This window comes from Microtus oregoni, unplaced genomic scaffold (assembly GCF_018167655.1).
Source record: "Microtus oregoni isolate MIOR12 unplaced genomic scaffold, Mior012 000020F_ref0000438, whole genome shotgun sequence".
Taxonomy (NCBI): domain Eukaryota; kingdom Metazoa; phylum Chordata; class Mammalia; order Rodentia; family Cricetidae; genus Microtus; species Microtus oregoni.
This window is the reverse complement of record NW_024543079.1, coordinates 24,897,770-24,916,482: the sequence shown is the minus strand read 5'-3', so window position 1 is coordinate 24,916,482 and position 18,713 is coordinate 24,897,770. Positions and strand designations below refer to the sequence as shown.

The 18,713-nt window shown below is 41.0% G+C and overlaps 1 non-coding gene across 1 annotated transcript; it reads left to right on the top strand.

Annotated features, from left to right (window-relative positions):
- The first annotated feature begins 15,616 nt into the window (after positions 1–15,616).
- Trnak-cuu lies at positions 15,617–15,689 on the top strand. The gene has a single exon. It is a non-coding gene; the product is annotated as a tRNA-Lys (tRNA).
- The last annotated feature ends 3,024 nt before the right edge of the window (positions 15,690–18,713 follow it).

Genomic DNA, 18,713 nt, shown 5'->3' with positions numbered 1-18,713 from the left:
TGAGCCTTTTGGGAGAACCTAGATGCCTATACAAAACTCATTTAGAATTACTTCAGGAGAAGGGCAAGGAGATGGGGGTTGGGTCTGTATGTACCTGTTCCTGTCAAGTCGGTGATTCAGGTTTACTCCACTAGCCCCACTAGCCCCACGGCAGAGCAGGCACAGAGATTTTTTATCAGTGAGTAAGTCCTCAAATAGACATAAGTGTGGAGGCAGTAGTTTTCTGTTTACAGGGCAGACAGAAATCAAAAGCTTAGAGAGACATGGATATTGAAAGCATTGGATACAGCGGGTGTTCTTGCTGCACAAGGAACTAAAAGTACCCAAACAAAATTAGAGTATTCTGGGCTTCTTGACAGCATGCCAGGCTCTGGGGCACCTGAAGGAGAGTCAGCCAATTAGAAGCTCCAGCACTTTGGGCCTCGTGGAGAACTAATTTGCGGCTGCGGTGTTATCAGCAGAACCACATCCAGGATGACAGGTATACATTATTCCACCTGTGCTCACTCTCCTCATCTCCTACCCTCCTCTGAACCTTCCCACTACCCGAGACTGGGTCTCCAGTGGCCTCTTTATTCCAGAAGAGCTCCTGAGACACTGCCACTAAAACTGTTTCTCTGTTGAAATGAGCCAAAGTCCATTTTTATTCTTTGCATCTGAAGACCCTGTTACATTAAGTAGGGAATAAGGAGATCTGCTTTGGGAGGTTGGCTATGTGTAATCTGAGGGGTCAAAGCACAGAAGAAAGGAGATATTGAAAGTGGAAAAAGAAGAGCATAAAGCATTATATGCAGTATAATTTTTACATAATATGATAATGTGTATAATTATATATATGCAAGAAATAATATTAGAAAATGATCTAGAATAAGAGTGTGAGAATTTGACAAGTGAGAGGGAAATAGTCCTTTGTACATAAATTAGAATGTCATTTTGGGAGCAATCCTGTGCAAGAAAAGACTGGAACTCTGCTAGAAATCCCAAGAGGTATCAAGAGAAGACTTATTTTTAAGATTTCTCTTGCGAAAATGCACATGAGAAATACTGCAATTGGCTTTCCGGGGTGACTCTGAATTGACAATGAAAAGTCTGTGCTCATCTTCACAAAGTCACTTTCTCCAGAGGCCCAACTTCCTCCTTGGGGCTTTGCAACTTGTGGGGAAAATAGTCTTTTCTTGGTTTCTTGCTGGTGTTGTATGTCTACCCTTCCAATTCTTTGGGAAAATTTTAATTCATCTAGGTGCTCCGGGACTGGCTCAAGAAAGTGACAGAATATGTTGGGGAAAAATAGCTTGAAATTCTACTCCCACCTCTTAGATGATGCAAGCCGTTGCAGTCTCAGGGCTTAAAGCTCCCTGAAATGAAGACTGGCCACCATGAGCATGGGAACATTTAGACAATTGCAGATCATAATATAGACCAGTGGAAAATTTAAAGCTGAAGAAAAGTGGATGCTAACTATGGGCTGTAGATGGATGCATTAATTAAATTACAAGGGAAGGGAAGATGAAATAAGGAACTAAGAACTACAGTGGATGTGAAGAGAATAGGTATAGTCTTCTGTTTCAGTCTGCTACCAAGGAAAAGATTAAGGAAAATCCTGCCCCTTTCAATACCTTTGCAATGCCGTTATCTCTCCAATATCCTGTAAGCACCAGGGGTTGTGTTCACACAAGTGCCTCATTCATCCATGACTCACTGAACACATGCTTTCCGAAGCTTGAGCTAGGTCAAAATGGAGGCTGAGAACTCTGAAATACACCAAAATTGAACAATAATGTTCACTAAACTCCTTTCTATCTTAACATTAGATTTTAAATCTGATGCTACCATGGTGTCCCCCTCACTTCTGCCAAGTCTTGAGCTATGTAGACAGGTTATCAGCTCTCGGGGAACTGGAGCCATCCCTGCAGCTTTTCATAGAGTGTCTTTATTGAGCACACATCCCACTTCACATATGGAAAAGAAACAAGAATAGGACTTGCAGTGCCCATTTCAAGACTTAGTCATATCCAACAAGTTAAAACGTATCAGAATGAAGCTTAGACAGTCAAATAATTCTTGAACAAATCTTCATTAATTTAATGTTTGTCCTTCTCACAGTGAAACTGTGGGAATTGCATGGGGCCCTCATGAGCTCATACAGAATTCAGTACAAGGGACTGAGTTGTGAAGTGTGTCAGGTAACACACTTGAGAGGCAGTGAGGAAAGAGGAGGGAAAGGAGCCTTCTGCAAGTACAGGGTTTTAAAAAGTTATCAAAGAGATCAAGTCAAACGTGGGGGATTCTGGGAAAGGATTTGGAAACTATCTAGAGTTGCTAAACTAACAAGGGGAGAAAGGAGACTACAGCAAAGTCCTCAAACCTTTAGCTATTGCTATTGGAAGGTTACTTCCAGGGGTGCCAACTCCAGCATGTCCCTCCTGTGAGCATAGAACATTCTTTCACTATGAACAAAACATGCAAACACATGCCTCTGGGGCAGAGTCCTGGGATGGGCAGCAATGCAACCCTCACGGTGTGGAGATGAGCACCAAGAGAAGCACGCGTGGCACTGGCAGCATCACAGGTAAAACCTGAGCTGGTGGGGAACATTGGAGACCACGGGGATCCAGCAATGACAAGAGTAGTAGGACGCCATTGACAAGGTCAAGCTACAGCTGAAGAGAAGGAAGAAATTCCATTTTATTTCAGGAAACTCTCTGGTTCTAAAGTTCAAAATAGTCACAGGAAATCAGCCACAATATTGGAAACTAATAAAGGGCTACTCCAGTATAGTGTTTCAATTATTACTTGGTGAGGAAACTTTTTTTTGATCCAATCTATCTGGTTTTCTATATGTTTCTTGTATCTTTATAGCTATTTCCATCTTTAGGTTAGGAAAATTTTCATCTATTGTTTTGCTGAAAACATTTCCTGGATCTTTGAGCTGTATTTCTTCCTCTATACTTATTATTCTTAGATTTGGTCCATTTGATTCTCTAACTGCCATCAGATAAGGAAAAAAGTTCCCAGTAAAGCCCCTTGCATGTATTTGATCTTCTGAATACACAGAAAATGATGTTTACAAAGACATACAATACACCAGAAGATCACTATAGAAGAGGCATTTTGTGTAAAAATATACTCTGACTGAGAACATTTAAGAAACACTAAAGTCTCTTTACAGCATTGAAATTATGTTTGATGAAACTCTTCAGAAATTTTTTTTATTGATTTTTATTGAGCTCTACATTTTTCTTCTCCCCTTTCTGGCCCTCCCCTTCCCTTTTTTATAAATAGCATTTAAGCCTGAACAATCTTGTATTTGTTATCAGTTTTGGTCTTTAGAAATAGAAACTATGAACTGTGGTGGGTAGCTCAGAGGTAGAGTACTTCTTATCAAATGAACTCTGCCCTCCAGCAACTTAAAACACACAGAGAGAAAAATAGAGGGAAGATGAGGAAGAAAAAAGATAAGGGAAGGGGAAAGGGAGGAAGGGAGTTGGGAAAGGAGAGAGGCACTGGAGAGAGACTGGAAGGAAAAGAAAGGAAAGGAAGAGAAATGAGGGAAGGAAAAGATGGAAAGAGGAAGGGAGAAGAAAGGAAAGAAAATTGATGAGGGTATGAAAAATTCCTACTTTCCTTGGAAAGCAGAACAAGAATAAATTAATGTATATTCAGAAAGGAGCATATTTATTGTTCTAGAAGGAAGTTGGAAATATAAAAATGCCAGTTTGCTTGTCATCCCAATTTGCTTGTTGTAAAGGAGTTGTACAAATGCTTCTGTGATGGTAGAAACATAAGATGGCATTTACTACTGAACCAAAGGAGCCATCTTCATAGCCTATAGGCTGTGTGTGCTTATGCCATAGATGGATCATATATGGTTAGGGTTCTCCACAAAAATTCTACCAAGGAAATATGCATGCACATGTGTGTAAACAAAATTCTTTATACATTTCACACACACGTATATGAACACAGAATAAGGATTGACTTACAGTAACGGAGAATAAGAAACCTGTGGTCTATCTGCATTCCAAAGATCCAGGAAGGCTAATGATGCTGTCTCAGTCACCTTGGCAACGAGCAAAGGAAAACCATGTGTTAGATGCTGAGCCAGAGCATACACTAACTTTTAGGTCATGAGTAAATTCTGAGATGCTATAGGTTGTGGTTTGGATATGATGCTACTGGGAGGCTATTAGATCATGAGTGCACTAACTTAATCAATATGTAAGCCACTGATGAGAGCATAGTGTCTACAATAGGAGGTGGAGCCTGGTCACAGATCATTGGGGCTATACCATTGGAAGGGGCATCTTGACCTATTCCTTCACTCTCTCTCTCTGATTCATGCCACAAGCTTTTGTGAAGATGAACAGTCTTGTCTCAACCCCAGAAATAGTGGCGTCAACTGCCATGGACCAAAACCTTTGAAACAAACTAATGTTTCCCCCCTGAGGTTGTTTTCCTCATCTGTTTTGCCACAGTAATGAAAAGCTGTGTCTCCATTCACGTTCTCAGAGGCCCTCAGTGCTGATGCTCTCTCTGTCCATGCCACAGCACAAGTGAGTGACTCCCTGTGTTCTGTGTGCTAGGCTCTAAACCTGTTCTAGAAAGATGAAAATTCTACAAATTTAATTTCTCTCCTATTATGCAATGTTTCTATCTTCTCTCTTTACAAGAATATACAAGTTAGCCAAATGTAACTCGGAGTCAGATGTTAAAAGAGAAAAACAAATGCTGTATCCCTCATTTGTACCCACAATTCACATATTCATCAGTGGTTTCCAGACTACATTCAGTGAAGTTGTCTGAGGATCTTACATAAACTGAAGCACTGGGACTCATCCCTCACAGTTGGAATCTTTGGTGTAATTTTTTTTAGGCATTTAATGGTTTTCAGAAGTTTCCATGAGATTCTGATACTTAACGTTCAGAATTATTGTCTACATAGAACAGGTGTTATAGTCTCACAGCTATAAGATGTAGCTTGCCTTTAAAGGAAACAGAATTTTGAGTGATTGCATAATATTCCTGATGGAGGAAGGTCGTTGGCTAATAAAGGAACTGCCCTGGCCCATTTTATTGGTTAGGACATAGGTAGGTAGAGTAATCAGACCAGAACGCTGGGAGGAACAGGAAGTGAGGTCAGAGACTCCACAGCTCTCTCGGGAGCAGACACCTCAGAGAGAGACGCCATGCCCCGCTCCCGGGATGAAGCTCCGACCCAGGATGGACTAGGCTGGAATCTCCCCGGTAAGTGCACCTTGGGGTGCTACATACAGATGATTAGAGGTGGGCTAAATTAATATGTGAGAATTAGCCTAGAAGAGAATGGGCCAGGCAGTATTTGGAGGAATACAGTGTCCATGTAATTATTTCGGGGCATAAGCTAGCCGGGCAGGCGGATGGGGTGCTGGGGACGCAGCCCCGCCGCCGCCCTTATTACTTCATATGGCGCCCCACGTGATGGACTAAATCCACTTAAAAAACCCGAGAAGACTTAAAAATAAGGGAGCGAGAGCTTAACACAGATTTTGCTGTTTGTTGGTGGCGTGCTGTAGAGAGATTTCCTGATTCGGCAACAGTAGCAGAAAAAAGGCTGTGTCATTTTAAAGCGCGACTTCCTGGGGCTGTGCCGCCATTGCGATCTCTGTCTGGCTCCTGCGGGAGACAGAGCTTTTGAATAGAGCATTTGGAGTAAAGTGCTACGATTTGTTTGATGGCAACTAGACTCGCTGTGTTCTCGGGTCTGCTCTGCTTGCTAGAGGCAAGCAAGCGCCTCATCTAAGAGAGGCTTCCTGACTCAGCTTCAGCTGCAAAATCCTGCAGCTCTTAAGAGGTCCTGCCACAAAACACTTAAATGGTGTTGACGAAAAGCTGAATGCATGCTTTTCGGTTTTTAGCTGTAGCAGGAAAAAAGCTGCACCGCTTAAAAATGCCAGCTTTCTGGGCTGTCCTGCCAGGGCAAACTCTGACTATTTGAGGCAGGAGGGCCGGCTACCGAGAGAGGACTTGAGTGTTGTCTGTTGTAGCTCGCTGGCTGGCAGGGACCTTGAAATGCCATACAGTTGTGGCAGTAACAGTTTCCGCCATGAGGCTGGAAAGCTAAGGAATGGACTGGATCTAGCTGACAAAGCCATGCCTTTAGTCCTACTGAGATTGCTTGGTAAATGAAAGACTCTTGTGGTCAGAAAAAGAGAGATATACAGTAAAGAGAGATTCAAAGACAAAGAAAATTTCTAAATGGTTTTAAATGTGTTAAAAATATATGCAGACTAAAAGTTGAAGTTCTGTTGCTTTTTTCTTGTTTGCTTAGGTAGTAGTGTATCTTTCTGGAGTCTTTGATGGAGTTAAGAATAGTTAGTTATAGTTATAGTTTTCCTTAGTTATGATAAAGATTATTGTAACTTTTACTTGATAACTGTTTTGTTATATGTAATTTTGCTATGTTAAAGCCTTTTTTTTTTTGTTTAAACCGAAAAAGGGGAAATGATGGAGGAAGGTCATTGGCTAATAAAGGAACTGCCCTGGCCCATTTTATTGGTTAGGACATAGGTAGGTAGAGTAATCAGACCAGAACGCTGGGAGGAACAGGAAGTGAGGTCAGAGACTCCACAGCTCTCTCGGGAGCAGACGCCTCAGAGAGAGATGCCATGCCCCGCTCCCGGGATGAAGCTCCGACCCAGGATGGACTAGGCTGGAATCTCCCCGGTAAGTGCACCTTGGGGTGCTACATACTGATGATTAGAGGTGGGCTAAATTAATATGTGAGAATTAGCCTAGAAGAGAATGGGCCAGGCAGTGTTTGGAGGAATACAGTGTCCGTGTAATTATTTCGGGGCATAAGCTAGCCGGGCAGGCGGATGGGGTGCTGGGGACGCAGCCCCGCCACCGCATTTTGCGCATCATCTGCTTCATGAGGAGTTTCTTGCCAACATGCCCTTGCTATGTTCATACTCTATAATTTTCATTATGAACATTTCTATAATGAGTATTCTAGATTGTATCTCAGTGTTTGTGCATCTACACAAAATAGTTGTCCTCTGGGCACTGTTTGGGCCAAGGAGTTCAGAAAGACTTACTTTAGCGATAAGACAGGTCATAGTGTGTGTGTGTGTGTGTGTGTGTGTGTGTGTGTGTGTGTGTGTGTGAGAGAGAGAGAGAGAGAGAGAGAGAGAGAAGGATGGAGGAAAAGAGTAATACTTAATCTCCACTGTCAACATGATTGATTTGGAGTTACTTGGGGCATGAACTGGAGGCCTGACTGGGAGGACATATTTAGGAATGTTTGACTGAGTAGGAAAGACGCACCATGAATGTGGTGACCCTATCTACGGGCTTCAGTTCCTGAAGGAATAAAAAATGAGCAATTAAGTTTTTATCTTACTCTTTTTTGTTTTGTTTTGGCTTCTTTGTTTTGTTTTTCTTTTTTTATTTGTTTATTTGTTTTTTGTTCTACACATGGTTTCTCTGTGTAGCTTTGGAACCTTTCCTGGAACTTGCTTTGTATACCAGGCTGGTCTTGAACTCACAGAGATCTTTCACCTCTGCCTCCTGAGTGCTGGGATTAAAGGCACGTGCCACTACTTCCCAACCCTCTCTCTACTTTTTGACTATGGATGCAAGGTAACCAATTTCCTCTTGTTGCTGCTGCCCACTATGCCTTCTCTGCTGTGATGACTGATAGCCTCAAACTGAGAGTCCAAATGGACCCCTCCTTCCTTGAATTGCTCCTGCAAGGAGTTGTGCTACAGCGGTGAAAAATGTATCTAATATAGCAGGCATATAAGCATGCTTTGGTTTATTAAAGTTATAACTCTTGGTTTTTATTTTTCCATTATAAACATTTCTATAATGAATATCCTAGAATATATCTCAGTGTTCATGTATGAGCATTTCTCTAAGATATATGCCTGGATGTGAAATAATTGAATTACAGAATTACTTTTCACATCTCTATGTACATAATGGGTTTCTCTTTTTAATTTCATGTGTATTTCATAATAATCTTGCATTTTTCTCTATAAAACTTTGGAAAATATTTTGATAAACATTTATGGATTACAGTGTCACTGATTTTGATGATGAGTTTACTATTATTGTCATTTTTATTTTATTTTCTTATTAGATGCTGATGCATTTTGGATCTGGTATATAGCAATCTTGTTGAAATTGTAGTGGTTCTGTAATTGGAATTATATTCAATGGTATGTGTGTTAGAGTTTTTTATTGTAAACAATGACATCATCAGTAAATTACTGTTTGTTTCTTTATTTGCATGTAAGTTCCTCTGCTTGTAACTTTATTATAAATGACATAAGTGCTGGAGAGCTTATCTCCACTTGATTTTTAAAAGAAGCAGAAGTCTTCTAGTTTTTGTTAGCACTTATCTTTAAAGCAACTTTATCTTTATTTCATTTATGTGTGTTTTGTTTTAATAATTTCTATTTTAAATGAGTACTGAGTTTTACCATAGGCTTTTAGAATTTATTAAAATAATCAACCACATGTTTGTCTTTCTTTTAACTAATACGATAAAAATCAAAAATACCCTTACCTAACTTTATACTCTCAGGCTCATGCTATTCATCATTCTGCTACTTGCTAGCTAAACGTTTATCCATATTTCCTGATGTAGGCCTCTCTGTGACTGAGACCAATCTGCACGACGATGTCAAATATCATCTGTCAGCATGACACTCTGGTTGTTCATTTGGCTTAAAATAAAGCAAGGTCCTACATCTATGCAATATCTATTCATATTATGCATTTCTCCTTCCCTCTGCTTTCTCATTTATTCTGGTGTTATGGTCACCTACTCTCTATATAATCAGGCACCTCTATACAGTTGGCTAGACAGATCTGTGTCATACATGGCCAAGTATTGTCTGTGCTCTGTCAAGAATGGAGACAATGATATTTGTCCTGGTACCAGCAGTCTCACCAGTTCTAACTCCAAGGAAGAAACTGTCTCTACAGAAAACATGTCAAATCAGCCTACAAGGTCCACTGTAGCCATTTGTCATCCTGGCCATTCTCTCTCTCTCTCTCTCTCTCTCTCTCTCTCTCTCTCTCTCTCTCTCTCACACACACACACACACACACACACACACACACATTCACACTATCATACACACCCACACATGCTCTTACATACACAAACACACACTCACATTCATATGAATAAAATCACATGTACACACTAACACATACACACACTTGTGCACACCCATATTTTAGTTTTCAATAAAATGAGATAATATACAACATTTAGAGTTCCTTTCTAAAAACAATTAATCAGGGTTAACTTTCCAAACACAAGTGCTGGTTTAGTTGTATTATCATTTAACTTCTTAATCCTTGTCCTCAATTTATTTCATCTGGCTTTCATCATAGAACCTTTGCAGTCTCATAAGCAGTGGCCACCGACTGGTGACAAAAGTATCATATAACTCCTTCCAAAGCCATTAGGCTCCAGAGTGCTGGATACCCAGGTTATGTGCAGTAAATACCATTTCAGTACTGTTGAAATGGTTAACTCTCCAATCCGTAATGAAGAGCGGCAGAAGAAGCCGCCAGAGGGTGCTAGTTCTTATTTCATTATAATCATAGTACGACTTTGAGACTGTTCAAAGTTCTTTCTACCAATAAAATTTTAATCCCAAAATATATAATCCCCTTAATCGGACTGACTGGAGAACTGCAAAAATCTTCAAATGATTCATTGTTTTATCTTAAAAACGGTGATGTTGGGCTGGAGAGATGGCTCAGAGGTTAAGAGCATTGCCTGCTCTTCCAAAGGTCCTGAGTTCAATTCCCAGCAACCACATGGTGGCTCACAACCATCTATAATGGGATCTGGTGCCCTCTGCTGGCCTGCAGGCATACACACAGACAGAATATTGTATACATAATAAATAAATAAATATTTTAAAAAAAAACGGTGATGTAGTTAGTCTTCCTAACCAAAAAAAAAAAAAAAATGCCATTTTGGATTAAACCACCTTTTTAAATTCCTGATTTTTTTCTACTTCTAGGTCTTCTTTCAGTGGTCGAATAATTAATTTGAAAGCTTTCATCGGGCCTTGTGATAGACAAACGGCAGTAGCTCCTCAGTTCAAAGTCTGCTGAGGGGGTAGCTGACTCCATCCAGTACCAAGAGTGGTCCACATGTTCGTGTTCATCTCAAGGTCTCACACCATTATGATTTGTTCAGCAACAATCAAATAAAATCTGCTGCCCACTCATTAAGCCTTGTCATTTAACAGTTATAGAAAGAGCCAGATCATAAATGATGAAGATATAAGAATCAGCTATACACACCCACTTGGTAGAAGGAGGAGGGTTCATAAATAACCTTCCAGAATCAAGCCAGTAAGTGTGGCCCCAGGAAGCTGGTGTAATCAAGAGATGGAACCACTGAGTGGAATTCTTATCATGGGATTTGAGACATTTAATTTAAGAAAATTTCCAAGCGTCCAGTTACTGATTCTGTGAGACACGCCACAGGCAGAAATTGATATGAGAGGGATGATCAGAGTGATTCAATCAGTGATTGAAGTTGGTACATTGTATTCGGTCCAAAAGACTTTGTTTCCCAATGTTTGACTGTGCTTGCGTGCGCGCGCGCGCGCGCACACACACACACACACACACACACACACACACACAGACACACACACCTTCCAGCATTTACATTTTTAGCAACATATAGTAAAACATTTGGACAGAGAGTTATGATTTCTGAACATCTCTTATTAAAGCACACATACCTTAACCTGGAGCTTGGCAGTAAAGCCTCTAATGATTATAAATGAGGGTAATATTTTATTGAGGTTATCCTTATTGCATAAAAGGCTATGAAGTAGCTGTTGATATCTGCAAGTATTTATTGCTCAAGGAGATTAGGACCACACAAAGGTAATTAAATATTGCTAAAGGCCCCATGGTTGCCAGATGTGATTTAAATCCAGGTTCCCGTGACAGCAGGTTGCTGGCTCTTGGTGTGTCATTTCCTTAGCAGAATAATGGGAAGTGAAATTAGCACAGAGGCATCCGATTCTGACGAGAGAGGAACAGACCAACCCAAGAGAAGCCCAGCAGGCCACAAACCTACATGCGTCTATCACCGTTGTCTATCTCACTGTGAAATTCTACAGCCTTGCAAATTTGTCTGGTAGCTCCTTCAGCACACTTCAGACCAACTTTTGAGAGTCACTGGACTCTCGTTTCTGTTCTAATGATCTGTAATCACCACCATCCCATTGTTTCTCAGTCCAGCATCCCTTCCCCTTGGAAGAGGAAGTGGTTTCCCCAACTGGCTTGGGAAGTCCCACCTGGAGCTTCCCAGCCAATATTGGAAATCTGCAACAGTAGCAAGCAGCACCTGGAACTGGAAATGGAAGGAACTGTCAGTTCTGGTTCTGAAATTAACATCCAAGGCTAAATAAATAATGTAATGTTCTTGGTCACGGTCATGCAGAAGGCAATTAGGACTGCATTACAGGGATTACTCATGTTGAGCTCTAAACCTGAGATCAAACTCAACTAATTTGCCACTCTTATTTTAATTCCATCAATTAGAGAAATAAATTGCCGATAAAAGCTCATCTTTTCAAAGAGTTTGTTTTAACCTTTTTTGAAGTACTTGGGGGAAAGCACAGAGAAGTGCTTCTTGAGTGACTTAATTTATCAAGGCTGAGAAGCTAGAGGGGAGGGGAGGAGAGGGAAGGAGGAGAGAGAGAGAGAGAGAGAGAGAGAGAGAGAGAGAGAGAGAGGCTGAGAAAAAAAATAATACTCCAAACAACAGCAAAACACTAAAGTACAGAAACAAGAAGGATAGAGATCCTTCTGAAATCTGTAACAAAGCATTCCACATCAGAATGGAAACGAACCACTAGTTTTAGATTTTAACATGAATTTTAGATTATAACATTGGTCCTTTTGTTTAGAGTATCCATTAAGTACCTACTAAGTTCTAGAAAGACAGCTCCATTGCCATAATTCCTCACTCTAGCGAAGCATGCCACTTTGTTAGAGAAACAGCCAATAGACAGATTAGAGACAGGCAAGTTAACATAAAATTATTACTGTCAGAGAAAGTGATGTAGTTAGGCAGGGTGGCTCCTGCCTGGCAACCCAGCAAGCTGGATGCTGAAGCAGAAGATCCTACCTCCAAAACAACAGAAAAAGAAAAGCGAATGTGTGTTTGAGGACAGCCCTGATGCCCATGTAGTAAGATGACTATGGTCCAATGGGAAGAATAATTGCTCTAAAGGGAAGGCTAGAATAATGGCATAGAATTCAAATGGAAGAAAGACACTCCCTCCGGCAGAAGGAGTAGCCTGAGAAAAGGTGAGATGGCAAGGTCAACACCGAAGGCTTGCAAAGAAAGCCAGAGACCTAGGCGTAAAGGCTGACACTTTTTGAGCATTAACTTCAACTCAAGCTCAACGTGCAGCACTTTTCAACTTTGCCTTATTTAATTTAATCGTCTGTCTTATGAATGTGCTGTCCTTGGTGAAGTTGCTTGTCCAAGAGCACAGAATTACTGAGCCTCCTAGTTTAGCACCCACGGAAGGTGTGAGGTTCTGGGGAAGAATGATTCGCTTTTTCATTTGACAGGAAGGATGTGCTGTGAAGAAAAGTTAGTGGTATGAGTTGACTTACGGGAGCTTCTAGAGCCTTCAGCAAGTGGATACCAACAGGCTTGAGGCTCTGTCCTCAGCACTCTGTAGTCACCTGGAGATGCTCCCACACTAATACACCTACTACAACCAGCCAACTACACAGCAGCTATAGTATAAGAAGAATGGCCTAGCCAGGCAGTTGTGGTGCATCCCTTTAATCCCAGAACTCGGGAGGCAGAGGCAGGAGGATCTCTGTGAGTCTGGTATATACGAGCTAGGTCTTGGACAGCCAGGACTGATACACAGAGAAACCCTGTCTTGAAAAAAGGAGGAGGAGGAGGAGGAGGAGGAGGAGGAGGAGGAGGAGGAGGAGGACTTATGTGTGACAAACATGGAGATAAACTTATTGGGTATAGAGTCAACTGCTAATATAATGCAAAATTTAGAGACCAGAAAGCACTGAAAAAAATGATGAAAAACAGATTATGAAGAAAATGTGACTGGAACATAGCAGCTAACTATCTGGAATGGGGACCAGGACAAAGGAGAGCAAGGGGTCTTGTTTGTCTCCATGGAGATAAGTCCAAATGAGAGAACAGGTGATAAGCCCACAGTTTAAAGAAAGAAGTCAGGGTAGAAGACCCCAAGCACAGGAGACACAGGAAAGTTCAGCATAAACTGAGGTTCAGCCCTGGTGTTAATGGTTCTGCTCCATAGCTTTCGGGCATCTGTGCTTCAGCCACTGAGTGCTCATCTTGTAGAGTGGATATTGCTTTAACCCTTTTCACATTAAAATGAACGTGAGATTTAGTGGTGTCTCTAGCCACTGGGTCTCCTAACTGTAGGGAGTCACACAGGGCAGTACAATATCTGACATGAAATTGTCTCTTTGCTGCATGGACCTTGCTTTCTCCTTTCTTCTGACACATTGTGCCTCTGTGGCCTTAACTTCTTTCTGTGTCAGGCTACATATAGCTTGCTAAAAACAAGCACTGTCTCATGTTGGGTCGTGGTTTGCTTCTTCTGGTATCTGGTACATTGGAGCTTTTTAGCTAATGCTCGCAAAGATATCATAGAACAGCCTCCTTCCCCACTCAACAGCACTCAGGGGCTTCTGGAGAGTGGATACTGGAAGATAACATAAAATAGAAACTATCGGTTGAGAATCCTTCCCTAATCACCTGGCGACACAGCCTGACTCCACAGCAGTTGAAAGCTGAATACATGTGAATGTAATGAATCTTTCAAGATGGTATGTAGAATAAAAACAAAAAATCTGCCATTTCAGGACTCAGTAATAATACTACCCCAACCCAATGGTAGGAAAACGGAAGCCTTCCGTCTAAGCTGATATTACTTACTGATCATTTGGTTGCTGCTATGATATCTAGAAGACCATATAGCCTCAGGTGGAAGTTGAATGAATTACAAAATGAGTGTAGGGCCAAGAGCACATCTTGACATCTACTTCCCATTGAAAACTCTATCTTTATACATACATAGTGTTATAAACACTATGGCTGGCTTCTAGATCTCTGGCTGTGGTCATACACGATTGGTGTGGATTGCATTTAATTCGGAGCTTCTCAGAATTTCTATTTAATCTAATGCAGCCTGAAATGTGCAGTTACTTTTCATCTTGGGCTTTGTGAAGAAACACTATGCATTATTTAAAGAGCAACAACAAAAATAAGCCCTTGTAAATATTGCATATTCATTTGCTAGCAGAAGATTAATACACTAATAATGCCTAAGACATGAAAAACAGCGAAATGCAAAACAGGCTGGGAAAAATTGCTTTTCTTCTTGGCTCAGAGTCACAGGAGACTGAAAAGCAAATTCTTTCCTTAGTTCAGGGTCCTCCGGGGCTCCAAAGCTTCTGGAAAAGGATTATGTATCATAGAAAGTGTTAATGTACCTTATTATTCCAGTTCTCTCTGATGAATTCTCTGGAATCAATAAAGGTGCTTAGCAGTTAAGAATTTCATTAGGGTGTTCTGCAATACTAGGAATCTCTTAGATTTATGTAACATCTATCCTGAGTAAGTTCTTCTGAAGCAATCATAGAGGATGAATAGGTTCCCCCGCTGTGCGGACCTGTGAATCCGTCAATTTAGAGTGTTTTTCTCCCTCTGGATCCAGTGAGCCTTGAGGAGGGCATGGCTGGTCCCAGCATTACACGTTTCTGTATGTTCATTTTGCTACTGTATGTCTCTAAAATATGCGATTCCACTACGTGCCTGGAAAGACAAAGGGAAGATGAGTGCTGCTGGGATAAAAGAATATGGCTTGAAATTTGCTGGAGAAATGAGATGGGAAGACAGGAAAGCTGACAAAGTCTTCAAGGTCAGAATGTGAAGATGTCATAAGGCAGCCACCCCTTCGAGCAGTTTCTTCATAAAGGGCAAGAGAGGATGGACCGCGAGTGCAGAGATGGCCATTCCCACTGGGACAGATGTATTCTTAGAAACCTTGGAGGAAAGAAATCTGACAGGCAGACACGGGCACTGGGACTCTTCCGAGAAACATCCACAGGTGACACAGCGCCTGGGTTGATTGTGCCTTGTGGTAATCCTTAGCTATTTTGAATTTATTCATGAAGACAGTGATCAATGATGAACAGTAAAGATCCGAGTGAGCGCCATTAAACAGAAGAGAGGAATGAAGGTCAGCGTTGCATAAATGCTAGAATTCCAGCCTGAGCTGCAGAACACCCGAGCCATGTTCTTTTCACCTTGCTGCTTAGCAAGCCATGAAAACATAGAAGACCCTATGATTAGAATCATTGCTTTAAGGCTCATCATCATCTTTCCCCTCAATCAGAATAGGGTCTTTTTATTAGACAGTTTGGGTCAGCATAAGACTTAGCGTTAAACCGTTCTACCATGAGATGGACTAATAATGAGAAGTTAGGAAGAAGTACAGAAGGCTTTCATTTACGAATCAGAACCATGTAGTAACTGGGGCAGCGGGGCTGCATCCCCAGCACCCCGGCAGCCCGGCTAGCTCAGTCGGTAGAGCATGAGACTCTTAATCTCAGGGTCGTGGGTTCGAGCCCCACGTTGGGCGCCAAAATGTAACGGCGTAAACGAATGCAGACAGATTGTAAAAATATATATAGCTTTAATAGCGAAATAGACTTAACAGAACCACTGTTCATGCGGAGACCAGGAAAGCAGAAAGGGACGGCTGGGAGCACACTTGCCAAATTTATAGGCCAACATTAGCCAGAGGCGAACACGTCCCCTAAAGGGCGGGACTTATCCCTACAGAACCACCTATATCTCAGACTCATCCACATGTTTATGATCACTTAGAAAGACAATGAAAAAAAACCTCACCTTTCTAAACTCTGTGCAATGAGAAATCCCAGCCAGACTCAAATGAATTCACCCAAATCGCGAAAGATCTGTACACAGGCATATGCCCGGGGACAGAAAGGCACTGTCAGGAGTAAAGAGTTGGAGAGGCGGGAGCTGGAAAATCTGGCTTAACCTTGGACATTTGTTGAAGATCCTGTAATTTTTCAATTAAAAAATATTTCATGTGAGGTTTTGCATGCACAGTGGGTGGGGGGTGGTCTATGAGGCACAGCACATGTGCAGAACTCAGGAGGCAGCTTTGAGGAGTGATCTTGCCCCATTCTACCCTTGTGTAAGTTCTGGATAGTGTTAGTGTTGCTCGTTTAACAGGAGCCTTTGTCTGTCGCACCATCTCACTGGTCCTTTGAAAATTTATTTTAATTTAAATCTGTAATTGGATATTAAATTTGTAATTGTTTTGTTTGTATGCAGAGGGTTTCTTTAGAATGTGCACACATAGAGAGATACCATGCATATGCTTTATCTCAGAACTATTTCTGAAGTGCAAAAAGTCGTCCTGTTAGGCAGTGGCCACACAGCAATTGCTCTGATGGAAATGCTCCATCAGCGCCATGAGCCTGGAGCAGACTTCTTTGAAGCAGTTTCATCCCAGTGCGCTCCGACATGGGTCTTCTTGACTTGCTTTTCACCTCTGTACCTGCCAACCTATCAATCATCTTCCTAAAGTTAATAGAAAGATTATAGTAAAATCTACAGGAAGCTTCTATGGGCTTGATAAACACCCCCTCTTCCACCTCCAGACTAATTAATTTCAGTTCTAATCACTTTCTTCTTTGTGTGAAACAAAACATCTAAATTTGTTCCTCATAATCTTCATCTACCTTCAGATTCCTAAAAATACTTCACAACATGCATAAATATAAGGCTCTGAAGAGACAGGCTTTATCTCTTAACCCTTAGCGTTTCCCAACTTGAAAACCCCATTGAAAAAGCAGATGAAACACAGATTTGCTTTTTTATCCATGAAATATTTTTTATATCTTTGTGATGTTGCTTATTCATGGTAGATTCTCTTATTTTGTTTTCAGATCACATTAATTGCACTATTTATTTCATGCTCTTTGAGGTCTTTTTCCACCTGCTTTTGCTGTCTCCTGAATACATTTTCTGCTAGCAGGAAGCCTAAATAATGAATAAAACTTAACCTTACCAGACTTCAAGAAACTGATGTCTAAATTGTTTGCAGATAGCAATAGGCTTTTTAGCAGGGAGAAAAAAGATGTAAGCATGAAAATTAGAAAATAGGTCATTGTCTTTTGATTAGGGGTTAGCCACCAAACAATCACCTAGGGAAGCTTGCCCATGGCTCCCTGAATGCTTGGGCTGAGTTCTATGAAAGAAAGACACCAGGAAAGCACTGTGGCCTCATCAGGATCTTCCTAGAAATGTTCAACATGGCTTTAGTCAATTTTCCTACTTAAAACAATGATCCACTGGAGAAGAGTCTAGAGATGCGGTGAACAGACTGCGATAGGAGGAAAAGCACAGGACCCTGAGTCAGGAACCCTGGGTTCTATGCATCGCCTTACTCTGTGGTGGTTAATCTTGATTGTCAGCATGATTGGATCAAGCATTGTCTACGTGATCAGTAAAGTACCTCTCTCTCTCTCTCTCTCTCTCTCTCTCTCTCTCTCTCTGTGTGTGTGTGTGTGTGTGTGTGTGTGTGTGTGTGTTTTCAGAAACAATTAACTAAGTGGGGAACACCTACTTAGAAATGTGAGTGGTACCATCCATCCCATATTTTGCAGGTTCATATAGAATTAAAGGGAGGAAAAGAAAACTACCCATTAACGCATCTCTCTCTCTCTCTCTCTCTCTCTCTCTCTCTCTCTCTTTCTCTCTCTTGTGTGTTTGTGTGTTTCCTGACTATCTTGAGTTAAGCCTCTCTGCTCTACTATACCCTCTCCATTACTCCATTAAGACGGATTCAGATTTTTAGAATCATGAACAACATAAAAAGTCTTTCCTCTTGGGCTGATGCAATAGCTCGGGTGGTGGACTACTAGTCTAGCATGCATGAAGTTGAGGTTTGGTCCCCAGTACTACACACACTGTGCATGTGTATATGCTCCTGTAACTCTGTTACTGAGGAGGTGAAGGCAAGAGAATCAGAAGCTCAAGGTCATCCTCAGCTACATAAAGAGCTTGAGACCACCCTTGACTAGAGATTTTTCCCTAAAATATCTTTGCACATTTGTTCAGGTCTTGTTTAAGTAAAATATTATATACATCCATATTTATAAACATATATACATATATGTGTGTGTATGTATGTATATGTATACTCTCTCTCACACACACATACACACACAATTAAAGAAAAAAGAGGCCATTAATTCTAAAGAGAGCAAAGAGATACTTGAGAGGGACTACAGGAAGGAAGGGGAAATAATATATTTTAACTTCAAAAATTATTAAAATATCTCTGCTTCTATACATTTTTACATCAAGCATTTTGTCATCCAAATGAAACAATAACTAACATGCCATCCATTGAGGCATCTGACCTTTGACTGCTCTTTTACCTTTCTGTGGTTTGGTTTCTTTGTTTATGAAGTGCAATTTGAATAGGTAATTAATCCTTTTAACTTTAAAAAGTACTGATATTGTGATCCTGAGATGTTTGTTGGTAAAATTACATGGCTTAGTTTTGAGCCTGACTGTTGTGGTATATTAATTAAAGATATGCTGCATTCATTTATGCCATGAA